The 9,439-nt window shown below is 37.5% G+C and overlaps 1 long non-coding RNA gene across 4 annotated transcripts; it reads right to left on the bottom strand.

The window, feature by feature from the left end:
- Positions 1-217: 217 nt before the first annotated feature.
- Positions 218-2,614, bottom strand: LOC131662520 (uncharacterized). Of its 4 annotated transcripts, XR_009301629.1 has the most exons (5): positions 1,653-2,612; positions 1,319-1,360; positions 1,148-1,211; positions 717-814; positions 218-609 (listed from the first exon to the last, which is right to left on the bottom strand). It is a non-coding gene; the product is annotated as an uncharacterized LOC131662520 (long non-coding RNA). The 4 variants fall into 4 exon arrangements; XR_009301628.1 differs by having other exon boundaries at positions 1,319-2,613; XR_009301627.1 differs by having other exon boundaries at positions 1,148-2,614.
- Positions 2,615-9,439: the final 6,825 nt, after the last annotated feature.

Below are 9,439 nucleotides of genomic sequence, written 5' to 3'. Positions count from 1 at the left end.
AGATTTTGGTTCAAGTGATACCGTTAGTCCGAGGTTTGTCAAGTGGATCAAAATTGCTTGAGCACACAAGGTTGTATGGGTCAGAGTTGTATGGTTTAAATGACTTTCTTGCTATTCAAATAATAACATCAAGGCATTCAAGGTTACAAAATGCCAAATATTCTTCATAAATTCCAAGCCCATTGGTCCCACTTCAAACAATACTCACAATTCAGGATTAATTTTCAAAGTCCAAGAAACCATGTCATTACAAAAAAGGAACTTTCACTACAATTCTAAGTCATAAACAAAGTTTACACACTCAAATGTCAACTACAAAATCCAAGTCCCTTACAAATATACTTCAAAACATTGTTTACTACAATACATATCCACTACACATCCAGGATATCATCTATATCATGTCACATTCCATACAAAAAAAGTTACAAGTTACAATAAAGCCCATTTTTATAAATTCCAACTCCATCTTTGCACCACATCCCAATCCATCAAATCATAAGCTTCATGTTCAATACCCTTCTCCACCTGCTGCTAGACAAGAAGCAAATTTGTTGTGAGCCGACACAATGATACGTCATTAAGCAGCCTGCCACCATGAACCAAATCCTGCATACAAGAAACCAAATTCATTCCACATTAGTTCAGGGCACATTTTGCACAACCAAAAATAAACAATCACAGTTCAAAACTAGTGCATCAATACAAATGCATACATATCAGTAACCTCATTCTAGTGTTCAAGCTTCTTCCATTCAAAACAGTCCACACAAAACCTCACCACCTGATTCATACTTCAAAAAAAAACTTTAACCTGTTCATAACCACACAAGTTCAGTCATTAAACCCAATACTTGCAGAACCATATACATTCACAACATGTTCTAACAATTGTTAACCCCATTCAAGCATACCTACATTTTTCTAAATTAATTCAAGCCATGTGAACAGCCCTAACATTCACTAATTCACCACAAGACTTCAAGGTAGAGCATACATCATAAATAACAAGTCAGAAAAGTTCTATTTGGGAGCAGCTCAATACAAATCATTCATGAAAAATCATCATACAGTCAAACAAGCCTGTTTCAATACACATGTTCTAAAAATGGGGAAACATCCACACATTCAGTAAGCATCCACTTACCCACACAACAATGACAATCCAGTTTGCATTATAGCTCAGTGAAAGTGCGTAACAGAAAATCAACCTGTACATTCATTCAAAGATCCAGCGTCAGTTTCGGTACTCGTCTACATTTGTAACATTAACAGTACGTTCAGAGGGAAATTAATTCAAAATTGCATACATACTCACCTACATTGACACCAATTCGACATACTATCAAAATCCAAACATCTGCAAGTTCAAACACAAAAAAAGTCCAGTGCAATTCCATGGGTCATGTTCACTTTAAGCCAGTTCAAAATTACTAACTAATTGTTCTAACAGAGTTCTAACTAACAGTCTAACAAAGTGCCAACTGTTTTTAACTAACTTTTCTAACTAATAACCTAACTGTTTTCTAAAGTCTAACTACTAATCAAATAACTAACATTGTAGCTCATGGTCTTCAAACAACCCTAACAGAATGTAACTAATTCTAACTGTCAACTAACCTGTAACAGAGAAAATCAGAATATCAACTAACCTTTTAACCGATTAATCCTCACCTTCTATCTTATAACCAACTCTTCAATCCAGATGCTCAGATTCACTCCTCTGTAACAAACCATAACTGATTCTCTCCCTCAACTTCTAGATATTCAAACCTTTCCACCATTTTTTTCTCCACGCCATAATCACCATTTTTTCTCCTTCTCCTCTTGATATCGCCATTCATCTTCAATCTCTCTCCATAATCATCTTCATCCCTTAACCTCCACACCTCTGCAAATCCTCTCTCCGAGCCTATCTCTCTCTCTCTGAACCTTCTTGATCCTTCAATTTCTCTCCTTCATCTTCATCACACAAAAGCTCACAACCAAGGTTTCTCATAGCTCGCCAGGAACTCTTAACCAACCTGAGCTCAGCCACTCCTTGCCGCCACACTCATCAACAAAAATACAAAACGCAGAACCAGAGAATTCGCAGAACAAGAAGAAGAAGGATCATAGTGAGAATTGAAGAATAACCAAGAAATTACCTGAAGTTTTCCTCGAGTTTATTTTGCCAAATCCACGCCGTTGAAGGGCCGCCGGAGCTACTCCGATAGGTAAATGTTGTTTCTTATTTTTCTCTGCTTCCATTCACATCTCCATGGATACTTCTTTTCGTTGTTGTTCTGAAGTGCCTTGGCTCCATCTTAATTTTAATTTGCGTCCAGCTCATGCTTAATCAGAGATCATTGCACTTAGGGTTTATTTTCCCCTTCCTTCGATACGGCTTCGTGTGTGGTTTATGAGGAAAAGTGTAGAGAGATGTGAGACGGAGAAATCTAAAGGAAAGGATTATGGTTGCGGAGGTGGTGGCGCCGTCGACGCTTCGTCGTAGAAGGAGAAGTTCACGGCGCCATTTCGTTTTTGGAGAGAAGGAGGAAGAAGAACGTGAGATCTGAATAGTCACAACATTGAACCCTAATTTCCCCTTTTACTATTTTTAATTAACATTAGAATTAATTGAGATTAATTAGATTTAAGTGAATTAATAACAAAATCTTGAATAAAGAAATTTGATTAATGTGTTAATGAAAATCAAAAAAACATCTGGGCCTGATTTACATTATGCATCCTCCTGAAGGCCCATGGCACCATTTTTTGGCAAACTGAATCTGAAACAATAATAAAAACGAGCTTCTGGGCTCATTCTATTGGCCCTGTGCTTGAATCACTTCCCATACATCCTTAATCCAGTTTCACACTCCTCTGACTCACTACTTTTTCTTTTAGATTTAATGTTTTCACCTAGACTTTTCTTATTTTTTTTAGGTAATAAAAAAGGACAATAAAACCAATAGAAAAATTTCCTTGTTAGATTGTTTAGATCATTTTTAAGAATTAATATTGGTCCCTTTAATTGGTAATTCTTCCATAAAAAATCATAAAAATAATAGTAGTATTTTTAACCAATTTTGTACCATATTTTGATTTTTTTTACTTCATGCTTTTGTGCCAATTTTGTATCATTGTATTGCTTGACTTTCGCTTATAATTGTCACTTCCAATTTGCATGTTCCCTTATATTTTAGGACTTGTAAACCTTCACATAACATTAGGCTTAGTTCTTTCCCTTTTAAAATCCGAACACTTAGGTAGAATCATAACAACTTTAGGTTAGACCTTCACTTTCTTACAATTAGGCTAGAATTCCCTTTCTTTTTCCTTTTCAACTTTAAAACATCAAATAAATATTCAAATTTAACTCCCTTTAAAAAATACCAAGAAAACACTTAAAACACCTAATAAAGGTTGAAATAATAAAAGGGGAATGGAAGCTCTCGCCCCTCTTGTTTAAGGGGATCACTTGAGTGGAAGTTCCCAACCATAAAAAACACCAACCAAGAGTAGCTCAAACCTCGCTTTTTTAAGGGAGGTACTTGAAACACTCGACAAACAATTATCTTCTCTCTCTTGCCTTCAGGGCTTTCTTAATCGGACATGTTACTTCCTTTCGATCGTAGACAGGTAACGCATAAGACTCCACTCAACGAGCGGCTATCCTAATGCTAGAATAGGAGTATAACTTCGTCCAATAAAAAGCCCAAACAAACAAAAACATGTGAGCTAAACTACGACGCTCTGATTCATCAATAGGGGATACGTAGACATGAGGTTGTAGGACCTAAGCGAGCACAACTATTTAAAAAACTCTATTCCTCCCGTATTCATTATAATAATTTCATTTCCCTCTTAGAAAGTAAGCAATAGTTAACACACCCTTAAAATAGAACAAACATAAGTGGATCCTGTGGAGTACCACAGACGTGAGGGGTGCTAATACCTTCCCCTTGCGTAACCAACTTTCTTACCCGATCTTTGGTCATAAGACCTTTTCTTATCCATTCCTCCTTCCGGGTTTTCCTGATGTTTTCCCTTCTCTTCTGAGATAAATAAAGTTCGATGGCGACTCTGTTGATTCTAATCATTTTTCGCGAGCGTGCGACAGCTGGCGACTCTGCTGTGGACTTAGTCGATCCTAGTTTTTTTTCTCCTTTCTTTGGGTGTTTATTTATCTATTGCTTTATTGTTTTATTTCTTTATTTATGCATCGGTTTTATTTTTATATATAATGGATTATTTGTTGTGTTGTTTTCCTTGGTGGGATGGATATTTTAAGGTAAAAGGCCCACTACCTCAGGCCACTGACACATAGGATTAGCGTGGATGCCCATGTCAACTCCCGTAGTGTTTGATACGATCGAGCTTGACATGGGGTACCACAACCAGGCGAGGTTCTTTCATGGAACATTGTGTTTGGCACGTTTGTTGCCTCAAACACATTATACCTCATGGGAACTGTAAACCCTGGTGACCATTAGGGACGACACAGAGTAAACATAAAGCAAGGGTGCCACAATTAATAAAAATAATGAAAACCATAAGTCGTTCGTCATGCTTTATTAGGAACGATTCACAAAATTATCAAAATACATCATCGACACAGCGGAATTTCATTCAACGGTATCGTAAGACATCACCAAAACATAAACCAAACGATACATAATCCAAAACAATAAAATAGAGTATCATAAGTAACTTTTAAGTCTATCGTTCCCTAGTGTTACAAATCAGAGCATGACTCGACACGGACTACGGACTAGCCTATGAGCTATCCTCACCAAATCAAGATGCCGCTACTCCTTAATCTGAAAATATCAACATGTAAGGGTGAGTCTCATTCGAAATTAATAAGTATTATACAGTCATAAGTAATAAAACATCATAGCATTATCATTCACCCAATCACAACATGTATTCAGATTTTATAACAACAGATCACACACCAAAATCAAACACATCACCAAGTATCATACACAACCATTTGATCATACTATATTATCATGCACATGAACGACTGACACTATGCATGTGGTACCATACATGGGCTAAACCCATCCGACTGATCTTTCATCATCTAGATACAGTCCAACCGGCACAAATTCCGCACAATGGGAATTATGCCCACCATCTGATCCACAACATCACCGGGATCCATCACCAAAATGCATATGAATGAATATACACATATGTCATACTTATAACATCACCGATCCGATGCTTCGCATCGTCTCATTACAACTCACCATTTCATCACCAATAAGCATGCACATGTATTAACAATCATTCAGTCATATCACATATAATCATGTCAAAACAGCACCCAAATCAAAATGAAATTCAAGTGGTTACACCACCACAACAATACATTGTTACATTCACACATATATGTACACAATGATATAGTCCATTAATTAAATTAAATCACCATTTAAAATAAACTAGGGCCACTGCCCATTTCATCAATTCATCACATAAAGCTTTAAATTAGCTTCGCAGCGCTCAAAACGGATGTACGGTTTGAAAGTTATGCCACTCAGAAAATTTGTCAAAAATTGGCTGCCATGCGTCGACGCAAACCCCCCTTCAGGTCGACGCATTGGATTTTCTGTCCCCCTCGGGTATGCGCACGCTGACCCTATAGTTCGACGCATGCTGTCACCCAAGCCAACGCAAACTGACACTTAGGTCGACGCATTTGATGCTTAGGTCGACGCATTCTTCGCAGATGCAAAATTTTTCTGCGATTTTAACATATTTCTTCTCCCAATCTCATCCAAATCGCACCAAAACGGTCTCATACCAAAAACTCATCAATTAACATATTATAATACAAATATAACACGTTTTATAAGTCATCTAACACCAAACCATTTATCAAATTCATCAATTGCATCAAATCAACATAAACAACCTAAATTCCCCAAAACCCCAAAAAAACAAAACATGCAATCGAACCAAACAACAATCCTAATCAGTTTACTACCCTGATTATATAATAATCACTAACCCAAAGAGTCCCCCCTTACCTCTTGAGTCGAATCTTCGAAGGCCTCTTCTTCCTCTTCTTCTCCTTTTCACGTATCTTCTCTTTTTCTCAGACTTGCTCTTTTTCTTCTAACTTCCCCTTTTCCAATTTCCTTATTTTATGAAAAATAGAAATATATCAATAAGGCTTACATAGTTAACACCTCCCATTTGCTAACCACTACACTAAGCCCAATTGTCTATTTCTTCAATATTCTTCAATAATTTACCAAAAATGCCAATTAATCCAATTAAATAATTTAAAACTCAATTAAATTAAATAATGGAAAATATGGGGTGTTACAACTCTCCCCCACTAAAAGAGTTTTCGTCCTCGAAAACATACCTCAAATGAAGAGTTCGGGATAGGAGTCCTTCATCTGACTCTCCAGCTCCCAAGTAACATTCCCACCTGCTGCTCATCCCCTAGCCACTCGGACTAAAGCTATTTCCTTACCACGTAGTTGCTTTAACTTCCGATCCTCAATTCTCATAGGCAAGGCTTCAACTGTCAAATTGTCTTTCACTTGCACATCGTCCACTTGGATTACATGGGACGAATCCGCAATGTATTTCCTCAATTGAGACACATGGAATACGTCATGTAAGTTCGCAAGTGTCGGTGGTAAAGCAATACGATAGGCCACCTCTCCTACTCTTTCCGTAATCTAAAATGGACCAATAAAAAGCGGCGTCAACTTCCTTGACTTTAGTGCTCGACCAACACCCGTCGTAGGAGTCACCCTCAGAAACACATGATCTCCCTCTTGAAATTCAAGTGTCCTCCGCCTCTTATTATGATAGCTTTTTTGACGACTCTGAGAAGCTTTCATCTTTTCCTGAATCATCCTAATCTTTTCTGTCGTCTCTTGAACAATCTCCGGTCCAATCACCGCACTTTCACCAGATTCATACCAACACAATGGTGTCCTACACCTTCTACCATACAAAGCTTCAAACTGAGCCATTCCAATACTCGAATGGTAACTGTTGTTGTATGTGAATTCAATTAACGACAAGTAACTATCCCACACACCACCTTTTTCCAATACACAGGCACGCAACAGATCTTCCAATGATTGAATCGTCCTTTCAGTTTGACCATCAGTCTGCGGATGATAAGCAGAACTCAACCTCAATTTAGTACCGAAAGCCTTCTGCAAACCTTCCCAGAATCTAGATGTAAACCTTGGATCTCTATCTGACACGATACTCGAAGGAATACCATGTAGACTCACTATTTTCTCAATATACAACTGAGCCAACTTCTCCATAGGATAATCCATTCTCATCGGTATGAAGTGAGCAGACTTCGTTAGTCTATCTATGATAACCCAAATGGCTTCACAGTTCTTAGCTGTTCTCGGCAAACTAGAAACAAAGTCCATCGATATGCTATCCCACTTCCATTCAGGAATAAACAAAGGTTGCATAGCTCCATACGGCTTCTGATGTTCGATCTTTGACTTCTGGCAAGTCAAGCAAGAATAAACAAATTCAGCTATTTCCTTTTTCATTCCAGGCCACCAGAATAATTTCTTCAAGTCAGGATACATCTTAGTAGCACCAGGATGAATGCTCAATCCACTCCGGTGTCCTTCTTCAAGAATATTCTTTCGAAGCTCGGTAACGTCAGGAACACAGACACGGTCTCCAAACCTTATTATGTCATTCTCATCAATTCTAAATTCACCTCCTTTACCCTGATTAATTAAAGTCAACCTGTCCACCATCTCAACATCAGTTTTCTGACCTGCTTTAATTTCTTCAAGAATTCCACTGGTCAGCTTTAGCATACCCAATTTAATGCTATTAGGAGTACCTTCACATACTAAACTCAAATCTCGAAATTGCTCAATCAAATCCAATTCTCGCACCATCAGCATAGACATATGTAAGGACTTCCTACTCAATGCATCAGCAACCACATTTGCCTTACCAGGGTGGTAGTTCAAACCAAAATCTTAGTCTTTAAGGAATTATAGCCACCTTCTATGCCTCATATTAAGTTCTTTCTGATCGAAGAGGTACTTCAAGCTCTCATGATCACTAAACACTTCAAACCTTGAACCATACAGATAATGCCTCCACATTTTCAACACAAATACCACAGCTGCCAACTCTAAGTCGTGAGTCGGGTAATTCTTCTCATGCACTTTGAGTTGCCTCGACGCATAAGCGACTACTTGTTGATTTTGCATCAATACACCACATAATCCCATTAACGAAGCATCATAATACACTACAAAAGATTCCGTCGGATTCGGAAAAATCAGAATGGGAGCACTAACTCTTGAAATCCTTCTTCGCACTTTGAGTCCCAAATAAACGCTTGCCCCTTTCTAATCAATTTCGTCAACGGTAAAGCTAACTTCGAAAATCCTTCTATAAACTTTCGATAGTAACCTGCAAGACCCAGAAAGCTACCTGTTATACCCCAAAATTTGCCCACATCTTTTTTCAAGAAAACTCCAATCTGAAAATTAAGAGTTTCATATAATCATGGATTTTTATTTCAAATATCCTAGCATATGAAGTACTTAAATTTCAGAAATTTCTCTTACACAGTAACTTGGCTAACAGTGGAATTTATTCTTACGCAAACGCCCAATGCTGTTCATTACACCACAAATACTATTTATTTATTTTACAGATAAATAGTACTAACACAGTTCATGCAGGGTTAAATCTTTTTGCAGGCGCAAAAGCAGGAAACTCACACTGTACTGTACACGAACAGTCGGTTGACAGACAAACTGCAGACAGTACAATTCACAGTGATTTGTACAATCAATCAAATCAATCATTCACAATTCAAATTTCCAAGATTTTTGTGTTAGAAGTCTTCTGAATATCACATGATTAGCAGAAACTCAACACTGCACAAAAATCAGGTACGCTTAACTGCCTCCTATACAGACAGTCCCTAATCAGGGTTTTTTCTTGTTTTAACAGGAGCAACAAGTTTTGAGAGCTCAAATGGATTTCATATACATCCATACATCTCAAAGTACCATCATACAAATTTTCAAACTTCAATTCACTCAGACGCACCGTCAGCAGCTCAAACAGTCAACAGACGACCCGTTTGACCAAAAAAGTCAACTGACAGTCAAAAATGAAATTTTTTGTCAAAGTCCATATTTTGTCAAAGGATTCAACATTTGATCATTGGATGATCACAATTCATCAAGGAAAGATCAAAAATCAACAAAACCCTAAGATTCAAAATTAGGGTTTTTGCCTGAAAAGTCAACTCAACTTTGACTGATCATAACTCTCTCATCCTTCATCCAAAAAATGTCAACCAAAGCTCATTTTGAAGGAAATTCAATTATCTTTCAAATGCAATTGATCCCATGGTCATAGCATTCACCATTTGAAAAATATGGCCAAAGACATTACAGGTCATTTT

This window comes from Vicia villosa, linkage group LG3 (assembly GCF_029867415.1).
Source record: "Vicia villosa cultivar HV-30 ecotype Madison, WI linkage group LG3, Vvil1.0, whole genome shotgun sequence".
Classification (NCBI taxonomy): Eukaryota; Viridiplantae; Streptophyta; class Magnoliopsida; order Fabales; family Fabaceae; genus Vicia; species Vicia villosa.
Note: the sequence above shows the minus strand (reverse complement) of the source record. Positions and strands in the feature narration are given on the sequence as shown.